Here is a 16270-nt window from a genome sequence, read left to right as displayed (position 1 = left end):
AAAAGAACATTTCACTTTTTCATTATAGCTTACTGTGGCTAACATATATTCACACCACAAAACACACAAAACATAGGAGTTGATAGATATTTCTGTAAATAACCAGAAAAACTAGTGGACTACTTAATTTACTTTAGTATCCGTTTGGTTCTCTGTATTAATCTTTCCCACGGGTGTCCATCCTCGGTAGGAAGCTCTATGCGCTGTTTTGTTTAGGGTAAGTGTTATTTCCGGTTTCGAATTCCGAGTGTTGTTAAGGTATGGAATTCTGACAAGTGAAATTATTTTATTATTTTTTTTTTCAAATTGAATGGCTATTTTCTGTATTTTACTTTTAAAAATCAGTTTAATTACATATTCTAACAGAATAACTGAGCAAAATTAACGAATAAATAAAATGTGAATTTATTTTCCAACACTGTAGATTTCTCACTAAGTCGTATCTTAAAGATATCTCTTATCCGGTCGCCAACTTGTTGTACCTAGGTGAAAAATAGTGTGTGTGTGTGTGTGTGTGTGTGTGTGTGTGTGTGTGTGTGTGTGTGTGTGTGTAGTAACGTGTTGGTTTAAAATATCTAATGGCTCTGTAAAATAACCAAATTCTACCAGTATTGTAATTTCAGGTGAAATCTTCTGCACTAAAATTCTGGTTATTAAAATTATACTCGATTTTTTTTTTTTTTTTTTTTTTTGCTTCCAAGAGTTGACAGTTTCTTGATATATTTGAGGGCTTGCATGAACAAATAAGACTTTTAACTCACTGAGTCAAAAAAAAAATATATAAATAAAATAAAATAACAAAAATCTAGTTAGTTTGTGGCATTAAATTTTACAAGGAGAAAAAAAAAAATGTTGTGGTCTTACTTAAATTTGTATTTTGACTGTTGTTCTCTCAGCCCGACTCTCTTCTTTTTTTTTTCACAGTTGGGATATTTATATATTTTAACACAATTATTATATTAGATATTCTTTCCAACACAAATAAATAATTATGTATTCTTATTTCAAATGAATATTAGCTCAGAAAGAAAGAAAGAAAATTGTAAAGAAAAAAAAATGTTTACCTTCAAATAACTATTTTGGAATCACAGCAAACAAGAAATTCATCACCTTTTCAAAGTTTTTAAATTCCTACCCATATTGTTTTCATCATTTGGTATCATTTAAATGAAGAACGGTTCTGGCTATAAAGTTTGTTAATGTTATTGATTTTTCTCTTCCAATGGCTGTAATGTTTTTTTTTTTTTTTATACATTCATGCTGATTCCTTGTTATCTGCACGCTACGATACCTTTTTATTTTCTACAACAAACGTTTTTTGAGTTTAAGTAACGTGATTGGCTAAAATATCAGCTGTTTGTCTCTGTAAAATAATCAAATTCTAACAGTCGTATTGTTAGAATTTGGTACGACTGTTTTTTCTAGTCTGGTGAAGGTATCTACTTCAGATGTAGTAACAAATTGTCACTTATCACTTCATTTTTATTTTATTCACAAAACTACAAATCCGTTATTTGGTATGGTCTCTGTTTTTAATTCCCCCATTACTAGAATGTACGGGGGAATGTACGGGGGAATTTTCAAAGTTTGGAAATTCATACCCATTTTGTTTTCATCATTTGGTATCATTTAAATGAAGAACGGGTATGGGTATTAAGTTTGAAAAGCTGATGAATTTCTTGCTTGCTGTGATCATAAATAGTTATTTGAATGTAAACATTTTATTTTTCTTGCGAGTCGAAACTTATTTCAAAACTTTACCACCCGTACATTCTAGTAATGGGGGAATTAAAAACAGAGACCATACCAAATAACGGATTTGTAGTTTTGTGAATAAAATAAAAATGAAGTGATAACTGACAATTTGTTACTACATCTGAAGTAGATACCTTCACTAGACTAGAAAAAACAGTCGTACCAAATTCTAACAATACGACTGTTAGAATTTGATTATTTTACAGAGACAAACAGCTGATATTTTAGCCAATCACGTTACTTAAACTCAAAAAACGTTTGTTGTAGAAAATAAAAAGGTATCGTAGCGTGCAGATAACAAGGAATCAGCATGAATGTATAAAAAAAAAAAAAAACATTACAGCCATTGGAAGAGAAAAATCAATAACATTAACAAACTTTATAGCCAGAACCGTTCTTCATTTAAATGATACCAAATGATGAAAACAATATGGGTAGGAATTTAAAAACTTTGAAAAGGTGATGAATTTCTTGTTTGCTGTGATTCCAAAATAGTTATTTGAAGGTAAACATTTTTTTTTCTTTACAATTTTCTTTCTTTCTTTCTGAGCTAATATTCATTTGAAATAAGAATACATAATTATTTATTTGTGTTGGAAAGAATATCTAATATAATAATTGTGTTAAAATATATAAATATCCCAACTGTGAAAAAAAAAAGAAGAGAGTCGGGCTGAGAGAACAACAGTCAAAATACAAATTTAAGTAAGACCACAACATTTTTTTTTTTTCTCCTTGTAAAATTTAATGCCACAAACTAACTAGATTTTTGTTATTTTATTTTATTTATATATTTTTTTTTTGACTCAGTGAGTTAAAAGTCTTATTTGTTCATGCAAGCCCTCAAATATATCAAGAAACTGTCAACTCTTGGAAGCAAAAAAAAAAAAAAAAAAAAAAAATCGAGTATAATTTTAATAACCAGAATTTTAGTGCAGAAGATTTCACCTGAAATTACAATACTGGTAGAATTGGGTTATTTTACAGAGCCATTAGATATTTTAAACCAACACGTTACTACACACACACACACACACACACACACACACACACACACACTATTTTTCACCTAGGTACAACAAGTTGGCGACCGGATAAGAGATATCTTTAAGATACGACTTAGTGAGAAATCTACAGTGTTGGAAAATAAATTCACATTTTATTTATTCGTTAATTTTGCTCAGTTATTCTGTTAGAATATGTAATTAAACTGATTTTTAAAAGTAAAATACAGAAAATAGCCATTCAATTTGAAAAAAAAAAAAAAAATAAATAATTTCACTTGTCAGAATTCCATACATTAACAGCACTCGGAATTCGAAACCGGAAATAACACTTACCCTAAACAAAACAGCGCATAGAGCTTCCTACCGAGGATGGACACCCGTGGGAAAGATTAATACAGAGAACCAAACGGATACTAAAGTAAATTAAGTAGTCCACTAGTTTTTCTGGTTATTTACAGAAATATCTATCAACTCCTATGTTTTGTGTGTTTTGTGGTGTGAATATATGTTAGCCACAGTAAGCTATAATGAAAAAGTGAAATGTTCTTTTCAGATTTGTGTTTGTGTTCTGTGAATACATGTTAATCAACAATTGTAATATTCGGAAAACCTACTGTAAAAGACTTAATGAGAAATATTCAGTGTTGGAAAATAAATTCCCAATTTACGGATGTGACTCATGTCATCCCCTTTGAAGAAAAGCGCTCGCTGGGGGATATTGCAATGACGAAACCTCACCATCTACGCTCCGTAATCTAAAGGACGAAGTAACTAGTTCAGGTTACAGTATTTACAGAAATTTCATTCTTTGTGTGGTTTTTGTGTTTGTGTTGTGTTGTGGATATAAAATTGAACTATTTTGGAATAATCGAATTTCGAAGAGTCATCTGGAAAGCTGTAAGTACTTTTTTAACTTAAACATAACTGATCGCATGTTGTTTGGTAAGCGTAATTCTAATACTGAATAGTTTTTTTTTTTTCCATAAGAATAATCATAGGTTATATATTAGAGTATCAACATGGACACATTAGCGATTTTTTATGTCTAATGTGTATGTGTGTGTGTTTAAGGACAGGTACTTTAAGTATATAATTAATTATTCAGAAAAGATCGAAACACGAGAGCCATCACGACTTTCTCTAAGAATTCCCACCCTTTAACAGGAAACAAATACCGCAAATGTATTGGAAAATTAGTACAACCATCTATATAAAATAAAATAATAATAATAAAAAAAAAAAAACCGTATGTTTGAGTGACACTAGTATATAATTAATTATTCAGAAAAATCTAATCACACCCACCATCACGACATACTCTAAGAATTCCCATAGACGACAATGACGGATGTGTGCCACCCTGGGAAAATTCAAAGATATCTTATCTCAAAACATAGCCCACAATTCCATAGCCAAACCAAAATACCACACAAAGACATAACGTCACGATCCTTATCTTATCTTGATCTAGATCTTGTCAGAAGTGTCCACCAATGACAACACGATTACTTATACACTAATATATTTCCCTTTCCATTCAAAACAATAACGTCACTTATTTACAACTAACAAATGACGTCACTTATCTACATCTCATAACAAACATTCGCGTCACGATTCCTTATCTTATCTTGATCTTGATCTTGTCAGAAGTGAGCACCAATCACGACACGATTTCTTATCCACTAATATCATCCTTTCCATTCAAAACAACAACGTCACTTATTTACAAATAACAAATGACGACATTTATTTACAAATAACAAATGAAGTCACTTTTCTACATCTGAAAACAACACACACCCACCTCACCATTCCTTATCTTATCTTGATCTTCATCTTGTCAGAACTGCACCACCAATCACAACACGAATCCTTATCTCTACCATCACCCATAATCCCATACGCGAACCAAAACACAACAACAGAAGCCAGTGACACACTTGCCCACACGGAAATTCCAAACATTCCACACCCATGAAGCCATGCACACAATGACGTCATCAACCAATCACGTCACGATTCCTTATCTTATCTTGATCTTGATCTTGTCAGAAGTGACCCCCCTACTACTCATATTCTTCATTTCTTTTACTTTTACGCATATTCTTCATTTCTTTTACTTCTAACTTTTGCTTGCTAAATATCAGTATTCCACCACCTCGTTTAGTTTTTCTACAGTATTTGTGTTGTCGAAAGTTTGGCATTTTGTAATTGGATGCATTTTCATTTGTTGTGGTTACATTTGCTAATACTAAAATATTTATATTGTCTATATCTTATTCCAGATAAGCTTGGAGGGTAAACAATATTTTGAAATGCAGTGATATGGAGAATAGACAGCTTTTCTTCGGCCAGTCTCTTGTTTCCATTCAATTATCGAGTCTAGAATGTTTAAGCTGCCATATTCGGGGGTAATTAAATCTGCTTGGTGATCTGCGTTCATGTAGATTGATATGCTTTTTTCCCTTCTTTAAGACACATTAGTGTTCCTTTTAATGTATCAGCCTGTTCAGTCTTATAAAGATTTTGTTTGGATTGGCATTGCATCTTGTGTCTTTTTAACACGTTCATTGCCAATCACGCGATATCGCGTGTTGCGAGTTCTCATCGGTCGGCCGATCACGCGTTATCGCGTACACGTCGCTAACTAAATAAAAAAAGTTTGGCCACCATACGAAATTCCAATTTTCAGCTTGGCGATGAACGTTCATTGCCAATCATGCGATGCGAGCTCTCACCAAACGGCCGATCACGCGTTATCGCGTGGACGTCGCTAACTAATTAAAAAAATTTTAAAAAATTTGGCCACCACGCGAAATTCCAATTTTCAGCTTGGCAATGAACGTGTTAAGGAGCATTTGACAGACTCTTATCTATGGAAACTGATAGTTTTTTCCTTGTTTTTACTTTCCTTGTATGGTAGAATAGTTTCTGATCATATAGTATTAAGTACCCGTACAGTTAAACTGGTAAATGTTCGCAAGTTCCATTCAGATCCTTGTCTGTTTTTTTTTTTTTTTTTAATCCTGATAGCTGTTAGAAGTTATCTTTTGACTTATCGAGCTGTTTATGTCTCTGACGGGGGAGAGGATAAATATTCACTTTTCCTTTTTTGAGGTAATGAATGAACTGATTGTGATGTCTTTTGGATCAATGGCAGCGCTAATTTTCTGGTTTAATTGAACTACAGAATTTCTTAATTGTTCAGTCGATGCAGTTTCTGCAAGACTGAATGAGGAGATTATTTTAATGCTGTTGTTAGTTTACGAGTTTGTCATGTAATTTTAGATAATTTACTTCTTATTGTAATTCCATTGTCTCCTTAATGAAGTTATACTGCCTTTCTTTAGAACTTTTACATGTTTTTAATTTCTCTAACAGTCAGTAGTACTTTTTCTAGAAACAGAATTATTAGTGTACTTAATAACTCCTTCGTACGGTTAAATTTTTCCATAATTTGTGCGGCTTGTTTTATAAATCGTTCTAGAACAAATAATGATTAAGCAATCTTTTTAATTTTGTAGTCTATTTTCTAGTAATAGATTCAAAATAGGTTCACTTCTGTTTGAGTATTTATACTCCTTGTCCTCGAATTCCTCTGCTGGTGGTTGCATACAGGAACTGCCAGAAAAACATGCATTTTCACTGTTTGGCACTGCTGTTGTTTGCTGCGTCGACTGCTTATTGCCTGCACATTGGAGGCTGCATAACTTTGTTTTTCATACAGTATAAATCCCACTTACACTCGTCAAGCATCGCAGTCGATTTTCGTTGCAATGTGGCTTCGGACCAACCAAACAGTGAAAATGCATGTTTTTCTGACAGTTTCTACACAATTATATAAAAAAATCAGCTAACTCATTTTTATTCCCGTATACTGGGAGTAGGCGAGGCCATTTAGCCCTATCTAACTTTTGGAGACTGAGTGGGCAGTTCAATCTCCACTGGTACCCATCAGAGATAGATGGCCCAAGGCTACCACTAATTAAGCGGTACACAGTGAAGAGAAACGGCTCAAATGTGCCGCCATCTCGTAGTCCCTAACCCTAACACAATATATTTAATGTCTGAAATAATGTGGGTTCTACGGTCGATTTTCTTGAGTTTACGGGACGAAAAACCCGAGTTTCCGGGAGGAAAAACCCGCTTGCCCGTGCCAGAGATCGAGTAACTCGGGAACCGGTCGAAAAAAGGCTTAGAAAAATTTCTTCTAGTCGCCGACTAGACTCGAAACCAAGTCTTCCTTCATGCGGCCAAGCGCTGTGGTATGCAAAAGCCACATCCACTGAGCTACACAGGCTCTAGCACAATTATTATGTGTTTTATTTTCTCATTAAGTCTTTGTGGCATTTATATCACTTCATCTTTCTAATTTTGGAGATCCTAGTATGACTGCTAAAGTGGTGACGTCTTCTCATATCACGTGGCTAAAATGCTTCAAGCTTTGAAATCTTATAATTTATATACTACTTAACAGATACAAGTTTTGCATGAATAATTTCATCACTCAGTATTTACTTCAGCTATTTCATCGATTACTTTCATCAATAAATTGCAATAATTTATAATAATAATAATAATAATAATAATAATATATTGATCGATCAATCAAACTTTATTATTCATACATAATATTTACACAATATACATTCCTACCAATGTCCACATAGATCAAAAAATCAAAAATCAGCTAACGCCTTTTTTTATTCCCGTATACGGGGAGTAGGCGAGGCCATTTAGCCCTATCTAACTTTTGGAGACTGAGTGGGCAGTTCAATCTCCACTGGTACCAATCAGAGATAGATGGCCCAAGGCTATCACTAATTAAGCGGTACACAGTGAAGAGAGACGGCTCAAATGTGCCGCCATCTCGTGGTCCCTAACACAATATATTTAATGTCTGAAATTATGTGGGTTCTACGGTCGATTTTCTTGAGTTTACAGGATGAAAAACCCGAGTTTCCGGGAGGAAAAACCCGCTTGCCCGTGCCAGAGATCGACTAACTCGGGAACCGGTCGAAAAAAGGCTTAGAAAAAATTTCCTCTAGTCGCCGACTAGACTCGAAACCAAGTTTACCTTCGTGTGGCCAAGCGCCATGGTATGCAAACGCCACATCCACTGAGCTACACAGGCTCTGTGCACATAGATATATGTATATAATATTTTAATTTTTTTTTAAAACAAATAACGCTTAATTACCTGCCAAATAAATTTCATACATATACTATGCAATTTATGAAATAATACTACAATTTTCTTAGATAACTGGTCCTATGTATCCTTTCATTTTTATGCATTGGTTCTGCTAATTATGCTAGTACGACTTCCATAGTTTTTGTGTTAGTGTTAAATAAGTGTTTATATGTTTCAAGTTTTGTGGAAGATTATTAATTAGAGCAGCATTTCCTAAATTTTTCCTACGATGGAACACTTCACAAATCTTGAAATTTTAACGGAACACCTTGGTTAGAGTCGAGTATCATCGGTCTCGTATTCAATGTAAAGCTAAGCGCACACTATCGCCGAAGCAGGCTGTATCGCATCGCAAAAATGTGACAGCGCTACAAGCGTACCGGGCCACATCGCAGCGCATTGATCTTGCTTATGACCACACGTTTCCTAAAATAGATACATCCGTACTTCACTCGCGCTTGGAGGTGTCGAAAACCGCGGGCGGCTGAGTCAAGGCCAGCGCGCACTAGCCTTGACTCAGTCAAGTATTGAAGGGTCTACGGATGTAAAGAGTGCTATGTGAGTCCGTTTTTATGACAGTTCTTGGTGAAATTATACCTTAGTAACATTAAGTGGTGCTTCAGATTTTTAATGCTCAGGATTTTGTGTATCACCATAAGCGGTTCAGTTATAAAAATAGCACAATCCACATGCAAAATGAGGAGTGCCTGATTTTCAAACATGTCTGAACTTGTCGCAACATCTAAAGCCATTCCATGCTCATATCAGTTTTGATGATTTTTCACAGATGATTTTGATGATTATTCACTTTCCACGGAACACAGTTTGGGGAACCCTGGATTAGTGTATATCACATGCTCTCTCACTGTTTCTTCGTATCTATTGTTCAGGGGTTGGTAGTGTAAAGAGTCATGATAGGCCTCATTATGCGATATTTATCTCTGTTTATTATCATTTTGTAATCGTTATTGAATTGAGTTTTTAATGTGCTTATGTAGTGTCCTAGGTCTGATAAGCTCAAAATTTTATGTCAGACAATTAAAGTATATTAATAAGAATTTTGTGTTTATTACATTATATATTCATATATTAGATATTAATATTATTATATTCTTCTTCTTCTTCTTCTTCTTCTTCTTATTATTATTATTATTATTATTATTATTATTTTTATTTAATTTTGGTATTAATTTAATTACTTTTGATGTAATAAATACTTCATTTTAATAATTTAATTTCATATTTTATACACTTGTTATATTCATGTACCGTATAGCATTATGAACATAATAACATTATGGACATAAAAGCCATCATCTTTATCATCAGCTTGCATACATTGTATGTTTTATATTCAACTAAAATATAGTTGTTTCATTTTTTTTGTCACTTCAGGGATTAAGTGGACAATTCTGAATGCATTTATTTTTTTACAAATATACATTTCACAGGAAGATTATTATTATTACCATTCAGGCTATTTACGGTTATACGGTTAACACATTGATGTCTGTTCGAAGAGTTCAGTATTCAGCGCTAAATGAATACTAGCAATATTAATTACGACTATGATAATGGTGATTATGAGAATTACTTGATTAAGTTAAACCGTAATAAGGCGAGCTAATGCCACGATTTCTAAGCTACACTTCGCTTTTATGAAGAGGGTGGGCTTAACATAGACTATTTTTATTCTTGGGTACTTCTTTATAGTTAGAATGCAGGCTTTGAGTGCTGAAGTTTTGTGATTTGCGAAGTGTATATAGGTGTGTTAATGCTATATTAGCTGTGTTGGTATAGCTTGCACAGTTCGTACTATAATGTTCTGTATTCTCTGTGTGTTTTAAATTTTGTGGTAGGTTGTTGAGTAGATGGGTATGAGATACGATCTCACTACATAACCGTATCATTTATTGAATACTTTATATCTATATAAACACATAGCACTCTTTACATCTAAGGATGTAAAGAGTGCTATGTGAATCCGTTTTTATGATAGTTCTTGGTGAAGTTATACCTTAGTAACATTAAGTGGTGCTTCAGATTTTCAATGCTCAGGATTTTGTATATTGCCATAAAGCAGTTCAGTTATAAAAAAAAAAAATTAAAAAAATTTTTTATTTATTTTATTTTTTGCCTTTTATTGCCTAATAGGGAGAAGGTGAGGCCTTTATACCCTATCTAGCTTTTTGGAGACTGAGTGGACAGTTCAATCTCCATCGGTAGCCAATCAGAGATAGCTGGCCCATGTCTATCACTGATTATAGCAGCCCACCGATGAAGAGGCTGGCAAACGAGTGCTGCCATCTCTTGGTACTTAACCCTAACAAGATATGTTACTATCTGAAATAATGTGGGTACTACGGTCGATTATCTTGAGTTTACGGGAGGAAAAACCCGCTTGCCTGTGCCAGAGATCGACTAACTTGGGAACTGGGCGGTTCAGTTATTGGCTGTTGTATAATGAGCTCTCCAAAGCACCGTTGAAACAGTATTCCTACGTAATTTTAATAATTTAGTTAGGTAGCTGTTATACCGTATCTGAGTAGTGATTCGCAAATAAACTGATGTAGGACTTTTATTTTTTAGGTCAGCTGAAATCATGCTTCTACTTGGAGGAGTTTTGCTGCAGTGATGCAGAGTTAAGTATATAGGTACTCTGTATGTTTTGTCCATTTAAGGTGGTAAAGGCCAATATTTCGTATGTGTTACGGGTTTGATTTTTTTCATGACAGTGGCAGGTTTTTTGGTACTGTTCATTATAATTTAATTTTGGTAGTAGTAACTTGTGATTTCGCTTGGGTCTTGTTGTGCTTCAGATAGAGCGTTGTTGATGTCTATATGGATTGCTGGTAGCTTGATGTCGTCTGCATATCGATAAATTTGATTTCTGTCAACGTCGTTTTAACATATATGTTGTACAGAATAGGTGATAATATGGCGCTGTGGGATTTTGTGTTTACTCTGTATATCCTGGCTGTAATTTACGTATATTTTTGTTACTCGTGTTCTCTTTGAGAGCTAGTTCCTGAACCACGTTTGTAGCACTCCTCTTATTCAGAATGGGTATAGTTTTATCAATGGTATGTTGTGTTCAAGTGTGCAAGAAGCTTTGGCTAAGTCGAGAAGTATAAGGACAGTGTACTTATTTTTATTGAGATCTTAATTTAAGGTGTCAGAGATATCTTCTAATAAGGTGGTAGCGCTTTTTGTTTTCTGGAAGCCATATTGGTTGTGTGAGTTAATGTTATAATTCTGTAAATAGTTCGGTAGTCTAGTGCGTACTATTTTTTTAAAAGAATTTTGGAGATGACTGATAGGTTAGCTATTGATTAAAATCTGTAGTTTTGTGTCATTTCTTTTGCTGTGTCTATAAATCGGTCTAATTATCGCAGTTTGTGTTTGTTGTGAAATAATACCAGTGTTGAGTATTATGTTCACAAGTTTCAGTAGTATAGGATTTATTTGCTCAAAGCGTGTTAAAAGGTCTGTGAGTCTTATTTTGTGTATTCCTGGAATGAACTTTGAGCTTAGCTGTAGGAGAGAATTATTCAATTCCTCTCTTGTTTACATGGAAAATGCATGGCTTGCTGTTTAATTTGTGTTGGTAATTTTCTTGTCGATCGTTGGCAGATTATCGTGTAGTTCATGTTTGTTTGGTGTATATGGTAAATTTTTGAAAGCAGTATATTTTTGTCCTAAGAATTTTTGTCGTTAGTTGATTTTTTTTGTATAATATTTGTTAATAGCTGCTAATGGGTGATTTTTTAGTCTTTTCCATAGATTTTCATTTACAGTAATAATATTTAGAATGTCGCCATTTATCCATGGGTTATTGTCTGTTTGTTGCCTCGTTTGTGTAGGCTTTGTTGCTTTTTTGTACATTTCTGTGAACATTAGTTGGAAGGTCTTATATAAAGTTACATTTACTCACAATAAATGACCCTGTTACAAAGTTACAGGGTCATTTATTGTGAGTCGTCAATTCCAGTCTGTATTTTTTCTAAGGTTGTCGACAATGCCCTTTAATATGATCGAGTTTTGCGGTGTTGGAAAGAGGAGAAGGTGGCGTAATGAAACGAAGCACAGAGTAGTGATAGGCGATTTTGGTGTAATTACTCATGTATTGATTGATGGGAGCCCGAATATTGATGTGGTCAATGCATGATCGTGTTAGTGAATTATTGATTATTTCTGCTCTTGTTGGGGAGTTTATGGTTAAGTTTAAGTTATATTGACTTAGTATAACAAGGCAGTAGCGCACTCAGGATTTAATCTTGGAGGGGGGGGCGAGTTGAGTTGACGCTTTGAGAATACATACTATGCATCGCATACGACCTATGACTGAGCATCTGCAATGATCGCTAATTCATAAGTAGTATATAAATAGAAGACACAACACAACATAAATATAAAAAAAAAAGAATTTTCATTAGGAAAAGATTTTGGGAAAATTTTCTAGTGTTTTTTCCCTTTTTCTTTCGGGGGTCCAGGGAACCTTGGAGCCCTCTGGCTGCGCCACTGTAAAAAGGTATGTATTAGTGATTGAGGAAACATGTTCAAGAGTATTTATGTTAATGTCCCCTATTAGGATGAGCCAATGTGTTCTATGGGGTTCAGTGCTGATTAGCCATGCTTCTAATTTGTCCAGAAAGTTGAATAGATTATGGGGTTCTGATATTATGTTTATCATGTATTTGACTGTTTGTCGTTATTTGTGATTTTCAATATTAGTGTTTCCGCATGTTCGAAACATGTTTTTTCCCCATCAAGCTGTGCTTTTCCTTGATAAATGTTTTTTTTTTTTTCTCGACCGGTTACCAGGTTAATCGATCTTTGGCACGTCCCCTACGCTCAAGAAACTCGATCGTCGAACTCACACTATTTTCAGACATTAAAAATATTGTGTTAGGGTTAAGGACAACGAGATGGCAGCACTTGTTAGCCGTCTCTTAACTGCGTGCCGATTAAATTAATGATAGCCTTGGGTCAGCCAATCTCTGATTGGCTACCAGTGGAGATTGAACTGCCCACTCAGTCTCCAAAAGTTAGATAAGGCTAAAACGACCTCTCCTACTCCCTATACAAGAATAAAAGGCGTTAGCTGATTTTTGATGATAATAATAATAATAATAATAATAATAATAATAATAATAATAATAATACATTAACCTGAAACAAGCAATTCGCAAGGGTGAGTAATGTTATTATTTACTCTAATGAAAACTTAATAATAAATATGTGAGTTTTGTATACCTTACCTTTGACCAAACATAATTTACATATATAGTTACTTCGTTGTGTTTTTTACTTACAGTAGCATTAATAATAAAATTTTGATATGATATAATTTCATTTTAATTCGATGTTTAAACAGTATAGTTTAGTTGGCGAGAGGTGGAGCTCTATATATTATATTATGAAAATTTCTTGGAAGAGGTGTGTTTAAGGAGGTTTTGTGTTTATGTTTGTTGAGTAAAGTTATGTAAGTAATATTTCCAACGGATGCAAGTTACTATTTAGGTAATTTCAATATTTCTGTTTCGATGTTAAAATACGTATAATTTATAACTTGACATTTAGTTTTTCTTTATATGCATGTGCATTCTTGTTTGGTTTACTACGGACATCTTGTGATCTGAAAATGCATCTAATATCATTTCTGGCTACGAGAGCAAGCCAGCATGAGCAGTTTTCGATGGCGAAGTTGCGGAAACAAAATTTCGTATGTTTAGGCGTATAGCGGTGGGTAGTTACCGATAGTGAATCTTCCAAAAGGGGGAAATATTGATTTTTTTTTTTTTTAATGATTATTTCGTGTTTTGTATGTATTCCAACAGTTGATTGGGAATGGTTCAGTTAAACTTTAAAAGGCGAGAGAGAGAGAGACAGAACGCGGGTAATGGGGAAACCCTATTTATAAACTTTAATGTGATTATATATAGGTACTTCCAGCTATTTCAGTTTTTATGTCCTATTGTATTTGTTCATCTCTCTCTTTTCCAAGTGGTTCTGGACATAAGGGTAGATGTGTTATGCTAACTGATCCCAGTATTTGATGCAAACCGGACGAACGGTGGACTGATAACACCGGAAGCAGCAGGGTATGAAATTGACAACCGACGTGAAAGCTCACGGAATGAACTTTTTTTTTTAAATATGCATTTATGCTGTTAGTTTTACATACATAGAATATATAATATGTCGCGTTAAGGGCTTTCCATAGTGTTGTGCACAAGCACTACTACGTTTTTCGGCATTGTGATGTTCTTCAACAAAATATTAAAATAATGATAATACCTACCTTTAAATCATTTTGTATGTCTTGGAAGTGTATGCTCTTATTAGAAAACAGTTTATCATCAGTGATGTCAATCATGTAGTGGTGGGCAGTAGATGATATTGGTAGTTGTGGTTCGTTGTAGTTGGTGGATTGAGTGGCAGAGATGGAAAGTTGTAGAGTAGGTGTCCCTCCCTCAATGAGTCCTTGGAATCCTTCGAGGTGTCGCATAATAATAATCATGGGGGGGGACTTCAACTGTGGAGATATAGACTGGAAGGAAGAAAGATCACATGGCAGGAAGGAAATAGAATTTATAAATCTGCTAAGAGATAATTACTTAAGGCAGCATGTGATGGAGGGGACTGGGGATGGGAGAGTAGTGGACCTGGTAATAGGATCAGAAGAGCTATCCATAACCAAGGTGACAATATTGCCTCCAATTGGTGAAAGTGACTGTGGTCTTGACTTGGGAGATTGTAAAACATGAGGAATATTCTATCAAGAAAGGGTATTTGTGAAACTATAAGGCAGATGATTATGACATGGCTAGGAAGAAGCTTAAATCTGTACCAAGGCATAAAACATTACAGGTTAAGGATGTTAGTAGTGCATGGGATATAGTTAAGGGTCCTCTAGAGGAAGCAGTATTAAATTGTATACCTAGGGTAAGGAGGGTTAATCGTGTAGGGGTTAGATGGATGAGTAATATTAAGCATGAGCTGCAGAAGATGAAAATGCTGTGGAGAGTATATAATGAGAAAGCTGATCAGCAAACTCATGAACAGTACAAGGCTCAGGCAAGAAAGGCAAAATAAGATTATGAGAAGAATCTAGCTGAGCAGGCCAAAGGAAATCCCAAAGAGTTTATTTGTTATGTGGCAAGTAAGAGAAAGAATGACTATGGAAGATTAACCTTAATGACTGATGGTCACAAGGAGACAGAAGCGAATAAAATAGTTGAGTTACTAAATGACCACTTTATAAGGATATATCATTCTAGTGAGGTTATTACTTGAACATGTGTGTGTCAAACACTAATGTTGGGTACAAAGGTGGACGAATTGGAGGTTCTTAGGATATTGCAGAATCTCATTGTGAATACAGCTGTGGGATTAGATGGGATATTAGCATGGGTTTTGCAAGAAAGTGCAAGAGAATTGACACTGCCTCTGACCAGGCTCTTTAATTTAAGTCTCAGCTCTGTAGAGTTCCAAGGGAGTGGAAAGAGGGCAAAATAATTCCTTTGCATAAGGGAGGTTCTAAGACTGCAGTAGCAAATTATAGACCAATCAGTATCTCAGGTGTGGTGTTCAAGTACTAGAAAATTTGGTGAAAAAAAGAGAATTCACAAATGGGGAGAAAAAGATACTGTATGAGGGTCAACATGGCTTTGTGAAGGGTTGGTCATGCATTAGTAATTTACTAACTTTTTATAATAGTATGACAGCTGAGGATAAAGGAAATGGCGACATGATTTTGCTGGATTTTACAAAGGCATTTGATAGAATACCACATGGAACTCTGTTATGCAAATTAGAACAAATGTGACACTGGTTAAGTGAATAAGAGGGTAGCTGCTGGACAGATATCAAAAAGTGGTATATGAAGGATAGAATTGAGGCAAAAACAGGTGACTAGTGGTGTGCCACAAGGTTCGGTGCTAAATGATATAGAAAATAACCTGAAAGGAAATATTTAGTTGTTTGCTGATGCAAAGTTAGGTAGAGTAATAGTTAATCAAGGTGATGTAGAGGACAATTTAAATAGGCTGTCAGTATGGGCAAAAGTTTCTCGACATTAAATGAGTCATTTAATGTCGAGAAATGTAAAGTTATGCATTTTAGGATAAATTGATTACAAACTGTACTACACTGATGGCACTGCACTCCAGCAAATAGAGATTTAGGGGTGGTAGTAGACAGAGTTAAAGTTTAGAGGACATGTTGCTAAGGTAACCTGTAAAATTACTTGGCTATTGAAGAAGACATTAACAAGTAGAGATAAGGAAATTGTTATTCCTCTTTATAA

General features: G+C 34.5%; 1 protein-coding gene across 3 annotated transcripts in view; it reads left to right on the top strand.

Annotated features, from left to right (window-relative positions):
- The window catches only part of LOC150108965 (uncharacterized), a 127399-nt gene that overhangs the window by 24834 nt on the left and 86295 nt on the right, over positions 1-16270 (top strand). For 2 of the 3 annotated variants that reach the window (XR_016550131.1, XM_090411116.1), the window contains exon 1: positions 13403-13482. The exons of the other annotated variant lie outside the window; for it this stretch is intronic. The gene's annotated coding sequence lies outside the window, so the exon portion shown is untranslated. Of the gene's footprint in view, positions 1-13402; positions 13483-16270 lie in introns of those variants that run through there. 3 annotated transcript variants of the gene reach the window in all.

Source organism: Typopeltis vanoorti, chromosome 2, assembly GCF_054136105.1.
Source record: "Typopeltis vanoorti isolate ZY-2024b chromosome 2, IOZ_Tvanoo_1.0, whole genome shotgun sequence".
In the NCBI taxonomy this organism is placed as follows: Eukaryota; Metazoa; Arthropoda; class Arachnida; order Uropygi; family Thelyphonidae; genus Typopeltis; species Typopeltis vanoorti.
Note: the sequence above shows the minus strand (reverse complement) of the source record. Positions and strands in the feature narration are given on the sequence as shown.